The sequence below is a fragment of the Molossus molossus genome, unplaced genomic scaffold (genome assembly GCF_014108415.1).
Source record: "Molossus molossus isolate mMolMol1 unplaced genomic scaffold, mMolMol1.p scaffold_m16_p_5, whole genome shotgun sequence".
NCBI lineage: Eukaryota > Metazoa > Chordata > Mammalia > Chiroptera > Molossidae > Molossus > Molossus molossus.
The window spans coordinates 61,116,099-61,138,403 of NW_023425388.1; the positions used below are offsets into that span (position 1 = coordinate 61,116,099).

Genomic DNA, 22,305 nt, shown 5'->3' on the forward strand with positions numbered 1-22,305 from the left:
TGTATCCTCATAATGTTGCTTTATTTTTTTTTCCCTTTCCCACTGGTATCACTCTGGTCCAAGTCCTTATTTTCATTTACTATTGTGTTCTTATGCATCTTGACTTTTCACTCATGTCTTTTCTGTATCCCTCCAAACCACAGTTATCTCACAGTTGATGAACTTTAGTGCAATTGAGTATCTCCTTTAGATGCTCCTGAGGTGGAGGGCTACTTATCTTTGTAAACTCAAGAATTCATTGCCTAAATTCTACATATGAAGTAGTAGAGTAGGCCATTCATTAGTTTTTTTTTTCTCCTCTTTTTTTTTTTCTCCTCACCCGAGGACATTTTTCCATTTTTTGTACAGATAGAGTGGGAGGGAGAGAGGAAGAGACAAAGAGAGAGAAACATCGACGTGAAGGGACACATCGAGTGGTTGCCACCGCACGACCAACCAGGGCCGGGGACAAACTGCAACCGAAGTACGTGCCCTTAGCGGGAACCGAACCCAGGTCTCTCCAGACCGCAGGCCGATGCTCTAACCGCTGAGCCAAACCGGCCAGGGCTTTTTCTCTTCTTTTTAAAAAATTTATTTTTATTAATCCTCACCAGAGTATATTTTTTCCATTGCTACATAAATATTTTTTAGAGAAAGTAGAAGGGGGGGGGGACATTGATGTGAGAGAGACACATCCATTGGTTGCCTCCCGCATGTACCCTGACCAGGGCCGGGGATTGAACCTGCAACCCAGGTACGTGTCCTTGACTGGGAATCAAATCCCCGACCCTTCAGTGCACAGTTGACACTCTAGCCACTGAGCCATACTGACCAGAGTGGCCATTCATCAATTTTAAAAAAAAATTATTGGCTTTGAGAGAGATCAGTTTGTTCCACTTATTTATGCATCACTGGTTGCTTCTCGTATGTGCCCTGACCAGAGATTGAATTTGCAACCTTGCTGTATCTGACGACACTCTAACCAACAAAGCCACCCAGCCAGAGCCCATTCATTAGATTTTTTTTTTGTTTTTTTTTATCCTCAACCAAGGACATTTTTCCATTTTTTGTTCAGGTAGAGTGGGAGGGAGAGAGAGGAACAGAGAGAGAGAAACATCGATGTGAAAGGGACACACCGAGTGGCTGCCACCCACACAACTGACCAGGGTCGGGGACAAACTGCAACAGAGGTACGCGCCCCTAGAGGGAACCGAACCCGGGTCTCTCAGGAATGCAGGCCAAACCGGCCAGGGCTCATTAGTTTTTTTTTATTCCTCACCTGAGGATATTTTTCTATTTATCATTAGAGTAGGAGGGAGGGACAGAGAGAAACATCGACCTGTTGTCTCCCGCACAACCCGACCATGGCCAGGGACGAACTGCAAATGAGGTTTGTGCCCTTGACCAGAATTGAACCCGCCAACTCATTGGTCCGTGGGCTGATGCTCTAACTGCTGAGTCAAACCAGCCAGGGCAGTTTTTTGTTTTTAAACAGCTTTATTGAAGTATAACTGATATACAAAGAACTACACACATTTAATGTGTACCATTTGATGAGTCTGGACATATGCAAGACCCACTGATACTATTACTACTTTCAAGGTAATAGATATATTCAATACTTCCCAGAGCTTTGTCTCTAAGAACACTCAACATGAGATTTGTTAAGAAAATGCCCTGGTCAGTTTGGCTCAGCGGTTGGAGCGTTGGCCTGCAGTCCAGAGAGACCCGGGTTCGGTTCCTGCTAAGGGCGCGTACCTCAGTTGCAGTTTGTCCCTGGCCCTGGTCGGTCGTGCGGGTGGCAGCCACTCGATGTGTCCCTTTCGCATCGATGTTTCTCTCTCTCTCTGTTCCTCTCTCTCCCTCCCACTCTACCTGAACAAAAAATGGAAAAATGTTCTCGGGTGAGGGGGAAAAAAAACACAAAAAACGAATTTTGAAGTACACAATACCATATTGTTAACTGTTAACTGTAGGCACATGTTGTACAGCAGAGCTCTAGAACTTATTCATCTTGCATAATTGAAACTTTATACTCATTGAATAACAACTCATTTCCTTCAACCCTCAGCACCTGGCAAATGCTATCATATACTCTGCTTCTATGATTTTGATTATTTCAGATACCTCCTATAAGTGGTATCATGCAGTATTTGTCTTGCAATGTCATCCAGGTTCACTCATGTTGTCACAAATAGCAAGATTTTCTTCCTTTTAAAGGCTGAATATTCCATTGTTTGGATACACATTTTCTTTATCTATTCATCTGTTGGACATTTGTTTCCATAGCTTGGTCATTAATTTGAGAATATATCAATGATCTGGAAGAGCCCTTCAGATCCGAAGCAGGAACTCAGGGGCAGGTGTCCCAGGGAAAGATGGCCCACTGGAACAGTAAAAGTCATTTTTCTCTTGGGTCCAGCAGGAATGATAAGATGTGGAGGCAGGCTACCGTGGGCCAGTCTCTGACAAGGCTGTGAATTTAGAGCTTTGCAAAAGAAAGCCACGTTTCCCCTTAAGGTAGAACCAGACTTGACAAATGGCTCAAGCTGCAGGCAACCACTTGGGTACAGAAGATAGTACTTTCATAAACACCTGAGCTTGAGAGGTCCAGGATGCTTGAAAGATGGTTAGTACATAAGGTTCTGAATACCTGGTGAAGTCTTTGGGGACAAAAGATGGAAGTACATTCCTTTTCTAAAGAAGCCTGAGGGCCAAGACTGAAGAGAACCTATTCCAGCGCCAGAGGAGAGGAAAGAGGATCTGGGAGACCTTGAAAAGCCCACCAGTCGAAGCCGTGATGCAGCCCTCTCCAGGTTAGGCCACATCAGGTAAGACAGACAGGAGTCTGTAGGCTGAATCTGACCCACAGACATGTTTTGTCTGACATGTGTTTATGTTTTAAAGAAACAGAACTAGTGGTCAATATTATTATTGGGGAGAGCTCACCCAATAATTTGGATTCCTGATTTCTCTTGATTTCCTAATCTTCACATTCCCACTTGGAAATCATCAGCTGGACATGAGTAACAGCCGTGCCCTTTACCCTGGCATGAGCTCTCTGGTTCCTCACAATCCCTTTCACTGACTGTGGGCTTAACATCTGGCCTGTTTCACTTATTCATGTTACCTGCTTGGCTTGTTGGGCATTTAAGTTTGCCACCTGTGGACTATATCCTGTGCAGCTTAGTTTAATGTATATCACCCCTCACTCCCATTTTTTCTAGGCTCACTTAACAGAAGTTTGTTTCCAGAAGCCATCTCAAAAAGGGCGTCAAAGAAAAGACAAAGCTATATAAACTATTTCAAGAAACTTTACAACTTACCCATGGGAGTTGTTTCTCTATGGTGATATATAATAAATGAATAAAAGGGGCCTGTGAGATTGTTTAAAAGTACACCAAGGAAAATAGGAGTTAGAGAGCATGCATCCTAGTCCCCTTTTATTTTTATTTATTACAATTAAGAAAAATGTTTTAATTTTTTAGAGAGAGGAAGGGAGAAATAGAAACATCGATGTGAGAGAGAAATGTTGATCAGCTGCCTCCTGCATGCCTCCTACTGGGGATCGAGCCTGCAACTAGGACACGTGCCCTGACAGGGAATCGAACCAGGACCTCTCAGTCCATGGGACAATGCTCAATCCACTGAGCCGCACTGGCTGGGCCTAGTCCCCTTTTAAATATTTTTTCTTTATTGATTTTAGAGAGAGAGGGAGAGGGAGAGATAGAAACATTGATGAAAAAGAACATTGATTTGCTGCCTCCTGCATGCCCCCAACTGGGGATTGGGCCCACAACCTGGGCATGTGCCCTGACCGGGAATCGAACCTGTGACCTCTTGGTGCATAGGTTGACACTCAACCAGTGAGCCACACCAGCTGGGCCAATCCCACTCTTAAATACTTTTTTCTTTATTAATTTTAGAGAGAGAGGAAGGGAGAGGCAGAGAGATAGAAACATTGATGAGAGACAACATTGATTGGCCACCTCCTGCATGCCCCCCCATTGGGGATCAGGCCCACAACCTGGGCATGTGCCCTGACTGGTAATTGAACTGGCGACCTCTTGGTGCATGGGTCAATGCTCAACCACTGAGCCACATCAGTCAGCCTTATTTCCCTTTTAAAAGAGAAAAAACCCACAATGAGATACCACTACATACCTATTAAAATAGCTAAAATAAAAATGAGTGAAAACCAAGTGCTGGTGAGAACTGAGATAAACTCTATCCCTTATATACGGTTGGTGGGAATGTAAAATGATACAGCTACTCTGGAAAGTAGTTGGGCAGTTTCTTTAAAAATTAAATATGTACCCTAGACGGTTTGGCTCAGCAGTTAGAGTGTGGGCCTGTGAACCAGAGAGTCCAGGGTTCAGTTCCCGCTAAGGGCATGTACCTCAGTTGCAGTTTGTCCCCTGCCCCGGTTGGGGTCATGTGGGTGGCAGCCACTTGATGTGTCTCTCTCACGTCCATGTTTCTCTCTCTCTCTTCCTCCCTCTCTCCCTTCTGCTCTATCTGAAGATAAATGCAAAAATGTCCTCGAATGAGGATAAAAAAAAAAATTAAATATGCATTTACCATACAACATATCAATCATACTCAGGCATTTATCTCAGAGAAATGAAAATTTAAGTTAACAAAAAAGCCTGTATAGGCATACCTTGTTTTATTACACTTTACAGATGTACATTTTTTTACAAATTGAAGGCAAAACCCTTCACCAGCAAAAAGATTTATTCTAACTTTATTGTGATACTTGCTTTATTGCAGTGGTCTGGAATCTAATCCACAGTATCTCAAGTATGTCTGTACACAAATATTCATAGCAATTTTCTTTATAATAGAAAAAAAATGAAAACAACCCAAATGCACCTCACCTGGGGAATGGATGAACAAATCCTGGTATATTCATACAATGGAATACTACTCGGCAATAAAAAAGAATAAACATTTGATAACCTGCAACAACCTGGATGGAACCCAAGGACATTATATTTATGTAAAAAAATCAATTTAAAAAGGTTTCAGCCCTGGCCAGTTTGGCTCAGCGGTTAGAGCGTCAGCCTGCGGTCCGCAGAGACCCGGGTTCGGTTCCCGCTAAGGGCACGTACTTCGGTTGCAATTTGTCCCCGGCCCTGGTTGGTCGTGCGGGTGGCAGCCACTCGATGTGTCCCTTCACATCGATGTTTCTCTCTCTCTCTCCCTTCCTCTCTCTCCCTCCCGCTCTATCTGTACAAAAAATGGAAAAATGTCCCCGGGTGAGGATAAAAAAAAAAAAAAAAAAAAAAAAAAAAAAAAAAAAAAAAAAAGGTTTCATATTGTATAATTTCACTTATGTAACATTCTCGAAATGACAAAATTATAGAGATAGAAAACAGATTAGTGTTTACTTGGGGACAGGGATGGAGTAGGGAGGTGGGATGGGGAGGTGCATTTTTGAATAGCATGGGAAAGTTCTTTTGTGGTGATGGAACAGTTCTGTATCTTTTTTGTAGTGATCACATGAATCTATTCATGGAATAAAATTGAATATACACATGAATGAAGCTTTTTAAAAATTGGTAAACTTGAAGTAAGTTTGTAGTGTAATTGATCATTGTTAACTTTCTGGTTATAATGTTTAAAAATAATTTTTTTTCTTTATTGATTTTTGAGAGACAGGAAGGGAGAGAAGAGACAGAAACATCAATGAGAGAGAACATCGATTTGGCTGCCTCCTGCATACCCCCTGCTGGGAATCTGGCCCACAACCTGGGCATGTGCCCTGACCAGGAATCGAACCAGCGACCTCTTGGTGCATGGATTGATGCTCAACCACTGAGCCACACTGGTCGGGCTGGCTATAATGTCTTAACAAAATGCTATAAGGTGGCACCATTGGGGAAAGCTGGGGGACGGGTAAATGGGACTCGGTACTATTTTTGCAACTTCTTGTGAGTCTGTACTTATTTCAGAATAAAAATATTTTTAAAAAGGAAAGAAAAGTAGGATGAATGTCTAAGACTGGTATATGGGGAAGGGAGCAAGAGGAGCATGGAGATGCAAACTGGGGCTGAAAAATATTTGTAGCTTAACCTACAAAAGGCTTAAACTTGCTCCCCTTCATCACTTCTGTTGTTACTACCTCTATAGTGTTCTTTATTCAGCTCATGTTAGACAGTTGTTTCTCAGATGGTGCTGAGCCGAGAACTAGATCTATCCCTAATGGCAAACCAATCAACCTTAGCCCACTGGGTATAATCTCCAGGACTTCAGTCCTTTTCAGTTATTAGTTTTCCTGTTACCTAATATTCACAGTCTGCTTCTTTGCTGCCAGAGGTGCATTTCATTTTAACCTCTGAATTTGATGCCATTGCAGATGCTAGAAGTTGCCAGAAGGCTGTCCTCCAGATAACTCTCTTGCTCTGGCTTGAATCACTGTTTTGTTGCAACTGCCATTCAGAATGCACTGTCATCTTATTACTATATATATATATATATATATATATATATATATATATATATATTTTAATGGAGAAAGCACAGGGAGAGTTGATTGTGGAGCTGTGGCTTATCCTTGCTCTTCTTAGTTACCTGTGTCTAAATTAAGTTGAACCTCTGGGCCTCATCTATTTCTAAACAGGCGTTTTTTTTTGTTTGTTTTTACTAAGGTTAGTGCCTGGGGGTACATTAACCTTGCAGACACTAATCTAATTCAGTGCCACAACACGTGCATAATGCCAGAGTTTGGAATTTTGCCAAAAAGCACTATTCAAATGAACATTCAGTTGGCAACGGGTGAGAAGGTGGGTGTGGACAAGGGAAGGAGGCCTCCAGAAATGGTTATACAGATATTTTAACGCCCTTCCTTTCCCTCTCCCCTCAGAGATTATGTCTAAGTATTGCAGAGACGCTCTAAATAAATCTTCACACAATTGTGAAGAAACAGTAATGAAGGTGTGTTTCTTTCCATGGTAAGTGGCTGATGCTCATAATCATTCAAATTCACTGAGCATCTTTTATGTCACATGGCTGATCTTGTGCTATGGTGGGGGACATAAAGATGAGTAATTGTAAACCAACCAGTATGCACAAGCACCTCAGGGTGCCTAATAAATGTTAGTTGGATGAAGGTACCATTACGGAGGTCACAATTTGGCTAAGGTCACTTAAAGGTCCTCCAAGGAATGAAATAATTGTGCAATTATAACACTGCATAGATCATTACAGTCTTCATCATATAGACGGAGAAGATTTGGGCCCCAGATGAAATGAGCGGAAAATACCATGTAAAACCTTGCGCAACAGGGTCCAGGGCCGCATCTCTTGACCTTTCTTTATGTTCACACCCTGCATCTCAGTTGGCCGACACTAACGGGGTTTGTAGCTTCAAGGACGCAGGGCTGCCGCTTCCGGAGAAGGTGGCATTTGGGGTGGTGGAGGCCAACGACTGGAGGTGGGGAGGAGACGGCTAGGTAAGAGAGAAGAAACGAAAAAGCTAAGAAATTCTGGTAGATAACCATTCATCCATGTCCCCTTCCCTTCCTTTTCCGCGGGCCTGAAACACACACGATCCCGAGGGTCCTCCACTTCTCAGCACGCTAGGCATTGATTAAGGCTGAAGGCGGACCTTCACTCAAAAGAGTTTTCCACAGTTCCGGTCTTTTTCAAACTGCTACCCTCCCAGGCCCAGCCCGGGGAACCCGTAGCCGGGGCCAGCCTCCCCGGCCACGCTGAGATGGTGACACGCAGGCGTCGGAATCGAAGCCACGCTCTGTCTTCCCAGCTAGCTCCCGGGCCAAAGAGCTGGCGCCGCAGAGCGCTTCCCGTGTGCAGGGCTTCCCATAATGCAACGCGCCGGCAGTGGCGGCGACCGCGGCGACGCTCTAGCCGCGGCATGTCTGCGTCTCTACTGCTCTGGGAGGAGGAAGAGAAGGAGGAAGAGGAGGAGGAGGAGGGGGAGGAAGAGGAGAAAGGCGCAGGGGTGGGAGCAGTTGCCGGAGCAGCTACAGCAAAAGTTCTCCCCCCTCCCCCTTCCCCTCTTCTCAAGGTCCCTAGAAAGGTTGGAGCTGCTGCCGTCTGCAGTCGGTGACCGCGCGACTTGGCGCCCGCCCGCGGTAAAGCGCTCGGCCTGGCAGGCCCGGGCCCCGGGGAGGGCGGGGGAGGGGGAGGGGGCGGCGCGCGGGGGGAGCGCGAGGCGGTAATGGCTTGACCCCGGGGGGAGCGAGCCGTGGCGCGGCTGGGGGTGATCAGGGGACCGGCTGAGGCCGGGGGAAACGCAGGAGCACGCTGGGGAACGGGAGGAAGCAGGGCGCGGGTGGTGGGTTGGGGGGTTGAGAAAGGATAATGACGGGGGTGGCAGAGGCGAGAAGGCGGCCTCCGAGGCCTGAGAAGGGTGTCAGAGGTAGGGAAGAAGGTGGAATGTTTGCATGGGGAGGCCAGAGGGTGCTCGGTGTGGGTGTGAAAAGGCTAGGGAGACACCAGTTCTCTGTCCACCCTGCCTGCTGCAGTGCTTTATGCACCGCAGGCCTCGGTCACTGTTGCTGCCTGAGTGTTCTTTGGGAGAAGGGAAGGGCAGGGGTTGGAGAAAAGGGAATCCTTGCAGGAAACCGAGTGGGAGTGTGTACAAGGAGAGAGGTCGGGGGAAGAATGCCGGATAGGTGGAGGAATGCAGGGGATGGCCGTGCAGAAGTCTTGAGGATTCTGGGAGGGTGTTCATTGTGCAGATATATTAGGTATTTCGTTATGGAAAAAACCGAAGCGTTTCTGAGGAAAGGAAAGAAGGAATATAAGGAGTTTCCGTGAATAGAGAGAATAGCGTTTGAAGCGAGAGGGAGTGCTAAATATTAGAGAATTTGAAGAGAACGCATGATAGAATAGACAGATATAGTAGAATTAATAAATGTTGGCCCAAGGACTAAAGAGTGATTCCAGATGGGCCAGGATGGCCTAGTTCCGAACCTGTTTGGGCTCTTCTGTAGATGACATCTGGTAAGTGTGGCTCCCGCAATGGTTGGGGTCACTGAGAATTAGACCTTAGCCTGTAGTTTGGCCAGAGACATTTTTGACCTGCACCAGTGAATGTGAGAATCTCTGAAACAGATCTTTAAGAAAACACCTGGCTCACCGGTATTCTCTAGGCCATGGAGTTTATATTTTAGCAAATTTGAAGTATTATCACTTACCAGAGGCTGGGCGAACATTATCCTGGCAGTTGCTGGAATGGAAATTACTTGACTTGGCAGTTTTCTTCTTCAGGGCCCAGCTTAACCAGTCCAGGAGAACTAGTGCCATATTCTTCAGCTTGGAGTGTAGTACACAGGGTTATAATGGATGGTGGGGGGATTCCATACAAGGTGTCCCTTTGGAGGCTCCATTTGTAGCTCTAATTAGTGTAATCGACTGGATTGGTTCCATAACTTGGAGGCTGATGGGAGACCTTTTGCATTCACAGTTCCTGAGTGTATACTTTCATTGAGGCATGTTGGTAGTGAAGAAAATGCATCAGCCTACAGAGTGTGGGCCAGCAGAATGGAGGATCTAGAATATCTGTTTTGGTCTTAGGTTGCAAGGTCAGGGCTGGTTGCCTTGAGATCTAGGGGAACCTAAAGAGACTGGATGATTCTAAATCCAGGTTGGAAGGAGTATTAGCATTTTTATATCAGGGAATGAACCAAGACCTATTGGATTTTCTGAATTTACACCAGACCAAATTTCGAGAGGGAACTCTGGGCTAGAACCATACCCTTAAAGGTTTATTCACCTTTTGACTCAGCTTTATTCACCTGAAAATTGGTTATTAAGAAAGACTTGTATAAACATTTAATTATAATAATTAATTCAGCTGAGGAGAGGGTAGTATGGAAAATCCTTTTATGGAAATAGAGTGTGGAGGGATTAATGGGGAAGATGGAAAGAAATTTGGGAGAGATGGAAAAATTCAGTCGTTTGTTTAACAACTACTGTGTCTCTAAAGGAGGATTGTAATTTAGCATTAGAGTGGAGAGAGGCTTTTATTAAAATTTTTTTATAGAAATAATCCAGATTTTTTTTAATTTGGAAAATTCTTTGTCAGTACATTATATATTCCTGTAGGACGCTTCAGTATTTTATATTTTTATTGTCATCATAGTATGAGAGGGTCTGTTTTATTACTCCTCACCAGCACTGTGTATTATAAGTTTTTCTAATTTTTGTGTTTATGGACTTAAATATAGTATTACGCCCTTATTGTTTTTACCCCCCTTTTAAATTATATGAAATAATGCAGGTACACAATTTAAAAATAAAATTGTACTGAGGAAGCTTATAATGAGAAGCAGTAGCCCCTGTCTCAGTTGTTCAATTGCGGTTCCACTTTCCAGAATCTTCTACTTCTAAGCATTAATTTTTGTAGTTTATATCATGCTTCTCTCGAGGTCCAAAATAATTTGCATGTACTGTTCTTCTTTCTTTTTTTTCTTTATTTTTAGAGAGAGAGGAAGGGAGGGGGAGAGAGATAGAAACGTTGATGAGAGAGAACATCCTTTGACCACCTCCTGCATGCCCCCCACTGGGGATCTGGCCCACCAGCTGGGCATGTGACCTGACTTGAAATTGAACCAGTGACCTCTCGGTGCATGGGTCGATGCTCAATCACTGAATCACACAGGCAGGGCTCTACTATTATTTCTTGATTGATTAAAATGACATTATGAAGTAGTCAAAAGACTTCTTATTATGAATGGAAAGGATTTGTGTCACTGGCTTTGTCTTCTTTCTGCTTCTCTTTTCCAACCTTGGATAGTTACTATTTAAACTTTCAATTCTTTGTTTTTATATCTTGAATATCCCTAAAGAGAAAGCATTTAAAATTAGACTGGAAATATTGGGTGAGATGATGAAGGGAACATTTGATGAATGGACCTATACAAAAGAGTAGTTTGTAGAAACAACATCTTTGCAGCATGAGGGTTGCTGGTTAGAGATGAGGAAGAGTTGCTTGGCAATGATAGTTGTTCATCTTGGGATTAGTTACCAGGTCAGCTGTACAGTAGTATTCTTTGACAGTTCTTGAGAGTTTTAGTGTGGGGAATTTGAAAATGGATTAAAATGACTTTTAATTGTTCTTTCCAGGCTTCCAGGGCAATTTCTAACGTTTTCAGGAAGGAAGGATTGGTGTGGGTATGTGTTTCATTTTTGTGGAGGGAAGGATGGGGAAATGTGGTAAGAGGGAGAGGAGGATGAGGGATAGGGTATGAAGGAGGTGGTGATAATTCTGTGGGAGGGTGGAGAAAAGGTAAAGAATTCTGAGGACATTTGGATATAGTTGATGTGAAGGAGATTTAAATGACAGCAGTGAGACTGAGATTTGTGAAAGTCATAAGGAAATTAGCACGTTCCTTGTATGATGGAGAAAGGTATGTTGCTCATATATAAACTGCTGGATTTTGCAATTTGTGTGTTGGGTGCAACATTACCAAATCAGTGTGACTGAGACTGGAAGAATAAAAAGATCTATTCTCCCATTTTAGGAAGCCTTGTTTAAATAACCCCACCTCTTGAGATCTGCCTTATTCTGAATAAAAACAGCATTCATTTTTAGTTTATATACTGCTAAATCTTGTCATTTATGAAATTATTCTCTCTTTGTTTTGCAAATGGTGGCTAGATTGTAATCTGCTCTAGAGCTGAGATTTACTTTAATCTCTGGTGACACTCAATAGTTTGATTCTTTAAAAAATTTTTTTCTTTATTTATTTTAGAGAGAGAGGAAGGGAGAGGGAGAGAGAGATAGAAACATCGATGAGAGAGAACATCGATTGGCTGCCTCCTGCATGCCCTGCACTGGGGATCGGGCCCACAACCTGGGCATGTGTCCTGACCAGGAACTAAACCAGTGACCTCTTGGTGCATGGGTCGATGCTCAACCATTGAGCCACACCAGCTGGGCAATAGTTTGATTCTTAAGTGCTTAATAAAATACCTGTTGAATGACTGATAGACAGTAGTATTCACTGCTTTAGTGATAATAATGGGAATGTAAAATTGCTGACCGCTGTTGGGGTATTAGAGACAAAATTGTGTGTGTGTGTGTGAGAGAGAGAGAGAGAGAGAGAAGGAGAAGTAAAAAAGGAATATCTTACTGGGGAAGACCTTTAGATTTAAGGTGAGAAGACAGAATGGATTAGAAGGGAACTGTAACAAACATTGAAGGGGTGGGACCAGAGGTTCTAGTCTAATCTGAGGCTAGTTTAATCTGAGTAGATCTGGTCTGGAGTTTGGGGCTGGTTTAATTCGGATTTTCTTACCTCAGGTCTAAATGACTACTTAGAGATTTTTGGCTGTTTTAAGAATCTGTCTGATTTGATTTAATTCATTTTTAAGATGATAAAAAATTGTTAGGTAAAGTTTCTTCCCTCAAGAAATTTATAATACTTATATTCTTTTAGGGAGAGAAAGACAGGTTGAATTAATTCAGTAAAGTAAGATTTCAAACAACTGATTTTTAATTTATTTTTATTATTATTTTTTTAATCCTCACCCAAGGATATTTTTCTAGTTATCTTCAGATAGAGTGGGAGGGAGAGAAAGAGAAACATCGATGTGAGAGGGACACATCGACTGGTTGCTTCCTGAACGATCCCAACCAGGGCCAGGGACGAACTGCAATTGAGGTACGTGCCTATGGCCGCAATTGAACCCTTGACTCATTGGTCAGCAGGCCTACGCTCCACTGCTGAACCAAACCGGCCAGGACACTAGTGATTTTTTTTTTATCCTTACCCGAAGACATTTTTGCATTTACCTTCAGGTAGAGTGGGAGAGAGAGAGGGAGGAATAGAGAGAGAGAGAGAGAGAGAGAGAGAGAGAGAGAGACACACACACACACACACACACACACACACACACACGGAGTGGCCGCCACTCACAGGACCCCAACAGGGGCCAGGGACAAACTGCAACCGAGGTAGTGCTATGCTCTTAATGGGAACCAAACCCCAGGACTCACTGGTCCTCGGGCCAAAGCTCTACCTCTACAGCTGAGCCAAACTGGCCAGGGCACAACTGATTTTTAAAAACAAATATCAAGCCCTGGCCAGTTTGGCTCAGCGGTTAGAGCGTCGGCTTGCGGTCCGGAGAGACCCGGGTTCGGTTCCCGCTAAGGGCATGTACTTCGGTTGCAGTTTGTCCCCGGCCCTGGTTGGTCGTGCGGGTGGCAGCCACTCGATGTGTCCCTTCACGTCGATGTTTCTCTCTCTCTCCCTTCCTCTCTCTCCCTCCCACTCTATCTGTACAAAAAAAAAAAAAACAAATATCAAAAGTATACTTTTGATGAGAATTATTGTATTTTGACAGTCATTTTCAGAGTAGTGTTCAGAACTCTTAGAACACCTTTTCTGATTACTTCTGAGCCTCTTAGCACATTCTGTACAATTTACCTATTTATTGAGTACCTATTGTGTGCTGTTAGGGGAGGAGCCTGTAAAGGTGAATAAAGCATGATACCTATCCTCTAGGAGTTCATAATCCCGCTAGGATGGCACTGATACAAATATAGGGCATAATGTTATTCTGAATAGTTTCATTGGTGACAAATCTTTTTACTTTGAAAGATTTGATTTTTAGAAATGCTGAAGATCTATTGATACCAGCTAGAGTGAATAAAGAAGAGTTTTGGTTTAAATTTACTGAGTCACAGAAATGGGAGTGATTTTTTTTTTTTTTTTTGGTTGACTTGTTAACTGACTTTGGAAAACACTCCTGAAGAGGAAGTTGGAAATGTTTTGAATGATAGTGACACTTCACATGTAGTTAGTTAGGCACTAGATGATGTTGGTTAAATACATCAGATGATTGGATGAATGGAGTGAATAAATGAGTAAGTAGTAGCCTCCCAAGGTAAATATTTTATTTTATTTTCATTATTATTTTTTCAAGGTAAATATTTTAAAGAGGACCCCACATTGATTTTAATATGTAAATAAATTCTGGGTATGTTTGTTAATAGTTTCATTACTGTGAACAAGATAGTTTATGATTAAGTTCCCAAATTTTATGGACAGTAAGTTCTTTAGTACTTCAGAGAATGGAGAAATGAATATTGGCTAAGGTTTGGGGAAATAATTTCAGTGTACCATACTTTAGCTAGATATTTGAAAGAATTCCTTAGGGATCTCAGAAGAGGAACTAAATTGCTCCAAATTTCTCTTGCAGCCCTAGAATGAACCTATTCCTGGTCTATTTTTGTCTGAATGCTTTCTGCCTGTTTCATTTTAGCTACTCCTACGGATTTGTTCCTTTTCAAATCCACCTTTGCTGGATAGATTTTTAGCACTCTGAAACACAGCGTGTGTGTGTGTGTGTGTGTGTGTGTGTGTGTGTCTATTTCCATGTTTAATGTAACTTTTAGTTTTCTCTTTCTTGAGCCTGTACCCCACAAATTACTTGGTTTCTGTGAGTGAAGAGCATGAGTCAACTTGGCTCTGTTATTCTAGCATTTTCCTGCATGCTTTTCTCAGCGCCGCTCTCTGAATTACAGAGTAGAATAGACAGAGAACTGAGGGCATATGTCCAGTAGACACATGCTCGATGAATAGATGAATGAATGAGAAAGTATCTGAGTAATTTAGGAGACCTAAATTATCTATATGTTTTCTGTTTGTTTCTATTTATTTATTCATAAGTAGTCTTTTTCTATAAAGGATTTAATGGGGCTGACAAATATACAGGGATGAGCAAAAGTAGGTTAAATTACCAGCCATCATTACCTAAAAGATAAATCATAAGTAAGGATATGAAATAATAATAAGAGGAAGACAAATAATGTAATAATTAAGAAATAAATAATAATGGTTTGTGTACTCATAACTGTAAACCTACTTTTGCCAATACCTGTATGTGTATATGAATTGAAAAGTCTGCTGAAGAGAAAATGAAAGAAAAATCTTTAAATCTTCACCAGAGGATATTTTTCCATTTATCTTCAGATGGGGGAGGGGGGAGACAGAGAGAGAGAGAGAAACATTTATGTAAGGGAGACACATTGATTGGTTGCCTTCTCCACAACCCCTACCAGGGCCGGGGACCAAACTGCAACCGAGGTATGTGCCCTTGACCAGAATTGAACCTGCAACTCTTTGGTCTGTGGACTGGCACTCTAACCACTGAGCAACCGGCCAGGGCAAGAAAAATCTTTTTAAAGACTATAAGTGCTCTGGCTGGTTTGGCAGACCAGAGTCTCAGGTTCAATTCCAGCCAAGGGCACGTATCTCGGTTGCAGTTCGTCCCCAGCCCTGATCAGGGTCATGCGGGAGGCAACCAGTCGATGTGTCATTCTCACTTCAATGTTTCTCTCTCTCCCTTTCTCTCCCTCCCACTCTATCTGAAGATAAATAGAAAAATATCTTCGCCCTGGCCGGTTTTGCTCAGCGGTTAGAGCGTTAGCCTGCGGTCCAGAGAGGCCCAGGTTCGGTTTCCGTTAAGGGCACGTACCTCGGTTGCAGTTTTTCACACTCCCTGATTGGGTCGTGCGGGAGGCAGCCACTTGATGTGTCTCTTTCACGTTGATTTTCTCTCTGTGTCTCTCTGTGTCTCTCTCTCCTTCCTACTCTATCTGAACAAAAAATGAAAAAATGCCCTCGGGTGAGGATAAAAAAAAAAAAAAATATATATATATATATATCTTCGAGTGAGAATTAAAAAAAAAGACTAAGCTATCATGGATGTTAGAAAACTAAGAATAAAGTGAAAGATAAGTAGGTGGAGAAGGAAAGGTGTTATCTGATAGAATTCTGAAAGAAGAGAAAGATTAATACATGACAGTTTATGTTTAGAGGAAAGCAAGAGAAGGTCGAAGGGAAAGAGGATTATTTGAAATGGCTGTTTTGGGGGGGAAGATGGTAAGACTGAAGGATAACAGAAGTCAGAATGCAGTAGAAATTATTTATCATGTTGATTTATAACTGAGGTTTCAGAAAATGATGGGATGAGTTTTCTTTGGTCCACAGATAATGCATGTTTGTTATATGCAAAAGCATTGTTGGATGCAGTCAGGAATAAATCCTTTGGGATTTATATTCTAATAGGGAGCTGGACTTGTGCACAGATAACTACACTATGATCACAAATGTGTCATAAGAAAATACTGAATGTTACTGAAGCAAAAGGGAGTAAAAAACATTTGACTAAGGGGAAAACCTGGGACTGCATTTAGTGGCATGGAAGTCGTATTTTAGCTAGTCTTGGAAGAGATGGATAGGATCCTGACTGGCAGAAATTACTGGAAAGAGAGCATTCCAACCTGAAGGATTAGCAAAATCTAAGGTTTGGAAGTGAGGAGCCAAGGATACATGGAGAATAGTGAGTTTTAAATTTTTTTGCTGTGACTGTAGTAAGAAATACATGTTACATCCTCACCTGATATATGCATGTATGAATGTTTGTGTATGTATAAAACAAAAGCTTCAGTAACAACAATAGTCCATGTTGGAAGTACTCAGAAGTACTCAGATGTTTTCCGTTCTATTTGGCTAAGAAGATGGTGGTCACTCATTAAACTGATTTCAGGACTAGCTAAATAGTTGATCACCACTTGTAGTTTGGAACATAAGAATTCATGAATAGGGCATAATATTATATAAGGTAGAGACAGAGTTATTTGGGGTTGGTTAGAAAATGGTTGGCCTTGAAAGCTAAAATAAATAGTTTGTATTTGATATGACATAGTACTGTGCTTAGTAAGCAAACAGAAGCTGGGTTTTAGTATTGGCCCTTCTGTTTACCTATTCTATGATTATGGAGAGATTACTTCCTTTCTGAGACTCAGTTTTCTCATCAGGAAATTGATAATTATTATACCTTCTGGCAAGGATTTCTGGATTAAAGTACGTTAACATATATTATTAAAGTATGGTAACATCATAAAGTATAGCTATTGAATTTTTTTGAGAACTGAATCAAGGACTGTATATTAGATGACTTAATCCGACAGTAGTTATACAGGAGAGATTGGGGGCTGTGTGGTGGTAGATTAAGATTAGAGGTGAAAAAAAAAAGATTAGAGGTGGGAAGCTTGCTCTGGCTGGTGTGTGGTTTAGTGGTTAGAGCCTCAGCCAGCCCACAGTAGGGTCACGGATTTGATTCCTGGTCAAGGGCACACACCTGGGTTGCAAGTTCGATCTCTGGCCCAGGTCTGGGCACATGTGGGAGGCACTCAACTGATGTGCCTCTCTCACATTGATGTTCCTCCCTCCCTCCCTTCCTCCCTCCCTTCCTCTCTAAAAATCAACAGAAAAAATATCCTCAGGTGAAGATTAACAAACAAAAAGATTGGAGGTGAGAAGCTTAGGAGGCTACCGGAGAAACTACGCACTTGACTACGCACTTGAATTAGTTTGATAGCATTAGGATTAGAAATGGGGGTGAGATATCATTGGATGGAGAGAAGAGGGGAAGACTGGAAATTTAGAGTTGTGGAAAGATTCAAAAGTCAGCAGCTAAAATTGGATTGCATTTTTGGGTACTTTAGTGGGGTACATTAGAGTAAGTAGTTATAGTTTCATGCATATAGTAGTCCTCAATTATTTGTTGAATGATTAAATATGTAAACTGAGGAATAAATTGTGAGTGGACACAGTGATAGATGGGTTTGAGAAGGTAGGGTTAGATTGAAGGGTACTTTTGATGTACTGCAGAATTTATTCATTCAGGGGATTTTTTTTAATACTTTGTGCAAGATTCTATGGTAGGCATTGTGAAGGATACATGTTTATATATGTTGCAGTTCATGTTCTTTAGGAGTTTATTCAAGGACAGAATGTTCAGGTCTGTCTATGACAGAGGAATTGGTGTGTAGCTTAGACCTTGAGGGATCACTAGGGTTGTATTTAGGCAAGATGGTGAGAGTTGGCATTTCAAGAAGAGGGAGTGATGTGAGTGACAGAAAAGTTCTGGATATATTTAGACAGTGGTGGTCTAAATTAACTGGAATTTAGGGTTCATGTTGATGAATAGAGGGAAATAAAGCTGTAAAGTAATTGAAACATCTAGAAATCCAGACTAAACTGGTTTTAAAAATACTTAATGAGATGCAACTTACGTGAAGTGCTCAAATCTCAAGGGTACAGGATAATGACTTTTTTTAGGTATACAATGATGTGTAACCACTGCCAAGTTTAATGTACACATTTCCCCATGTGAGAAGCCTTCCTCATATGTCACCTCCAAGGTGATGTCTCCTCCAACCAAAAGTAACTATTATTACCTATATCACAACAGAGTAGTTTTGTGTGTTTTTGCATTTCATGTAAACGGAATCATACTTCTGAGTCTGGTTTCTTGTGCTCAACATGTGTCTGTGAGATTCATCCTTGAAGCGAATAAGCAGTAGTTCATTCTTTTTCCTTGCTCTATGAGATTCTATTATATGAATATACCAAATTGTATTTATCTGTTTCAAATTCTTGGACAACTGAGTAGTTTCTATTTTTTGGAAGTCTAAGGAGTTTTAAGTTGACTCAGTATGCAGTGGGGGACTATTGCTGATTTTTGAGTGGGGAAATAAGGTGGCTTCAAGAATACTAATGTGACCTGTTGTTTTTGTTTTGCATTGAAGAGAACCTAGTGACTAGGAGACAAAGTTAGACAAAAATGTGAAGTATTGAGAATCTAAGTTGGAATGGTGGTAGTGGGAAGAAAAGAAAAAGGGTGGATATAAGAAATACTTCAAAGAAAGAATTGAAGGATTTGACAGCAAATGGGCGTTTGGGAAATTGGAGAAAAAGTGAACAAGAAAAGTTATGGTAAATTCTAGGGCTTTTAACATGGGTGACTGTGAGAATGGTTGTGCCATTAAAATAAATTATTGGATTAGTCAGAACTATATTGGTGGAGAAGAATGGCTACTTTAATTTTAAGACACATTGACCTGTGTGTGAGACACCAGTGGAACTGTCCAAGGGGAATTATCTAGTTAGACTAAAAAATACTGGATTCAGCTAAGGAAAGAGGTCCAGTAGAGATTTGGGAATATGTACATAGAGTTGATAATTGAAGCTATTGATTCTGGATTTGGTAGGGTGTCCATGGCTATGAAATTATTTGGACTGATAATTGAAGTGGTAGTTGAAGCACTAATTGAAGAATTTAGTTAAAAAGAAACCATTATATTCTAATTCCAGGAATTATTCCAGGAATAATTTATATTAGCAGAGGGTGATGGTTTAAAGATTATTTTGGGGATCTGGGGGAATAGAATCATATGAGGAATGGAAATGTAGAAACGGTGGTTATAGATGACACTGTGAGGGAGAGAGAATTAGAGAAAGCTCCAGGACAGACCTTGAGAAAATATTCACTATTTGGGCTAAGATGAGGACCAGTGGTTGTTGGAGACAGAATAAGCAACTAGAGAGACCAAAGTAGACACATGTGGTAGTGACATAAACCAAAGTTGTTCAAGTGTCATTGCCAAAGAGAGGATAAGGACTTGAGTGGTGGGTCATAGGATTTGGTATATGGAATATTTGGGGGATGGGGAGGCGGGTTGTCTTCAAAAGAACAATTCAGAGGCCAGAGTGCAGGAGGTAAAGTCCTGAATGGATTGTGTTAATAATGGAAGAATTTATGGAAGGAATTGTATTAAGAAGTTTATTTTAAGAAAGAGGAACAATTCTTTTTCCAAAACTGGAGGCAAGAAGTAACGAGTGGATGAAGATACAGAATTTTAGAAGCTGTAAAGAGGATTTGATTATTGGTAGGGAAGGTGTGGTTGGAGTACACATCATGAAATATATTTGATGGAATTAAGTGCTTAAATGTAAAAATGATTTGGATTAATCAATGAGATGAGAGTTGTATTTAGAATAAATCAGTTGTAAACGATTTTATAACTGTCTGGTGGTGCTTAACACCTAGTGTGTGGGTGGGTGTGGAGAAAACAGATGGTAAAGATTGTCTATCTTTGGGGATATGCATGGTGAATATATATAATGGAAGGTCCTGATATTCTGGAGAGGGCAGTATTAAAATGGCTGATGGACAGATTTAAATTTTTTTATCCTCACCCAAGGACATCTTTGAATTTATTTTCAGATAGGGCGGGAGGGAGAGGGGGAGGAAGAGAGAGAGAAACATCCATGTGAGAGAGACACATCGAGTGGTTGCCCCTCACACGACCCCAACCGGGCAGGGGACAAACTACAACCGAGGTACGTGCCCTCCCGGGGCCTCTCTGGTCCGTGGGCGGATGCTCCAGCCACTGAGCCAAACCAGCCAGGGCGACAGTTTTAAATTGTGTAGGAAGACAAGTGAAGCCAAAAGGAGGTGAAGAGCAGGCATAGAACTAGAAGAAAAGTAGTTGTAGTTAAAAAAAAAAAAAGGGGTTTCTGAATTTACAATCCTAGTGGTACAGCACTTCCAATCAATGACCTCTTTTCAGTATATATATGTGTGGATGGAATACAGATGAAGGTTTTAGGAGTTAGGGAAGGTCAGGGTGTAGAAAGTTCTATGGCATCATTTTTGAAGTCACAGAATAATGGCTGAATCTGGGACAAAGTAGAATTAAAATCTTTGGGGAAAGAAGATGGGGGAAGGTATTATGGAGCTTGGTGATGTTGTAGATAGAATGGAGTGGTTTAAATGAGTAATGTGAATTGCAAAGAGATTTTTTTTAGTGATTGAGAACAGTGGGAGTGTCCCTGGGGAGCCTGAAGCAGTTGATACTTTAACAAACTGAAGGAGTAGGAGAATGGATAGCTAAGTCATGAGAGAAGCAGGTTTTCCAGGAAAAGCCAAGCTTGAGATAAAATGAGGAGGTAGTCACAACAATCCAGGCAAGAGATGATAGTGATCTGAATTGTAGTGGCATTGGGATGGAGATAAATAGATGGATTTGTTACATTCACTGGTTCTTTAAATTTCTTTATTAATAAGTTATACTTCAAAATCATAACCATTCATATATAATATACTGATATAAATTCAACTGAGAGATTTGTAGATTAGAAATGAGACAATGAAAGAAAAAAGTGAGGTAAAGGTGTATTAATGTGCAAGGCAAAAGACATAGGATAATTTGTTGACAAAGAACATGGGCAAGCTGATAGAATCTAGTAAATGGATAATGTGGAAATGAATGAGAAGGTTGGAGTAGACCTGAACAGAAATAAGAGTAAGATGAAGGGGATTGTGAGTAGTTTGTAGCAGAGAAAATATGGAGAAAACATTGCTACCTAGGAAATAACTAATGCTAAGAGCCTACTCTGTGCTTATATAAGGACAGTCCTTGCCACCCATGATGTTATAAAGAAGATAGTATATCATGCATAACTTAAAAAAAATAGCATGAGCCTGGCCGGTGTGGCTCAGTGGTTGAGCAGCGACCCATGCACCAAGAGGTCCCCGGTTCAATTCCCAGTCAGGGCACATGCCCAGGTTGTGGGCCCAATCCCCAGTTGGGGGCATGCAGGAGGTGGCTAGTCGATGTTCTCTGTCATCGATGTTTCTATCACTCTCTCCCTTTTCCTTCCTCTCTCTCTAAAAATCAATAAAGAAAAAAAATAGCATGAATGATAAAGACATTGAGATCTTTGATCTCTACTTGAGTGCCTCAAAACTACATCAAACTTGTTTGCAAAAATTGTGTGGTGGTAATTTTTTTTTTTTTAATCCTCACTCGAGGATATTTTTCCATTTTTTGTACAGATAGAGTGGGAGGGAGAGAGAGGAAGGGAGAGAGAGTGAGAAACATCGACGTGAAGGGACACATCGAGTGGCTGCCACCCGCACGACCAACCAGGGCCGGGGACAAACTGCAACCGAGGTACGTGCCCTTAGTGGGAACCCAATCCGGTCTCTCCGGACCGCAGGCCGACGCTCTAACCGCTGAGCCAAACTGGCCAGGGCGTGTGGTGGTAATTTTTATACGTAAAGAATTTCAGGTACAAAGTGAGAAGAATGGGTTGCATGGTAGGAAGTAGGTGTCCTAAGGGATCTAAAATAGCCTCTATAATTTTTTTTTCTTTTCTTTATTGTGACTTTTATCTCATATATCTTAGTTTTATAAGGAGGCTGGTTTGCTGTGTTCTTATTTATTACTTGGATATGGGTGACTCCCAGTTAATACAGTTCTATACAAATGCTTTCTTGTCTTATTTCTAGTTATTTATTGTTTATTGGACATCTCAAAAGGAGCTATCTTGCCAGTTCCAAAGACAAAATGTGGCTGTAACTGAAACACTGCTACTTTTTTTGCTTTTATTTTATTTTTTTTATCCTTTCCCAAGGACATGTTTTTTTTTTTTTTATATTTTGTTCAGATGGGGGGGGGGGGAGAGAGAGAGAGAGAGAGAGAGAAAGAAA

General features: G+C 41.5%; 1 protein-coding gene across 2 annotated transcripts in view; it reads left to right on the forward strand.

Annotated features, from left to right (window-relative positions):
• Positions 1-7,858: 7,858 nt before the first annotated feature.
• Positions 7,859-22,305, forward strand: part of ZNF148 (zinc finger protein 148) — a 146,099-nt gene continuing 131,652 nt past the window's right edge. The window contains exons 1-2 of one of the 2 annotated variants that reach the window (XM_036243886.1): positions 7,904-8,078; positions 11,077-11,124. The gene's annotated coding sequence lies outside the window, so the exon portion shown is untranslated. Of the gene's footprint in view, positions 8,079-11,076; positions 11,125-22,305 lie in introns of both variants that reach the window. The other variant, XM_036243885.1, reaches the window with a different exon arrangement.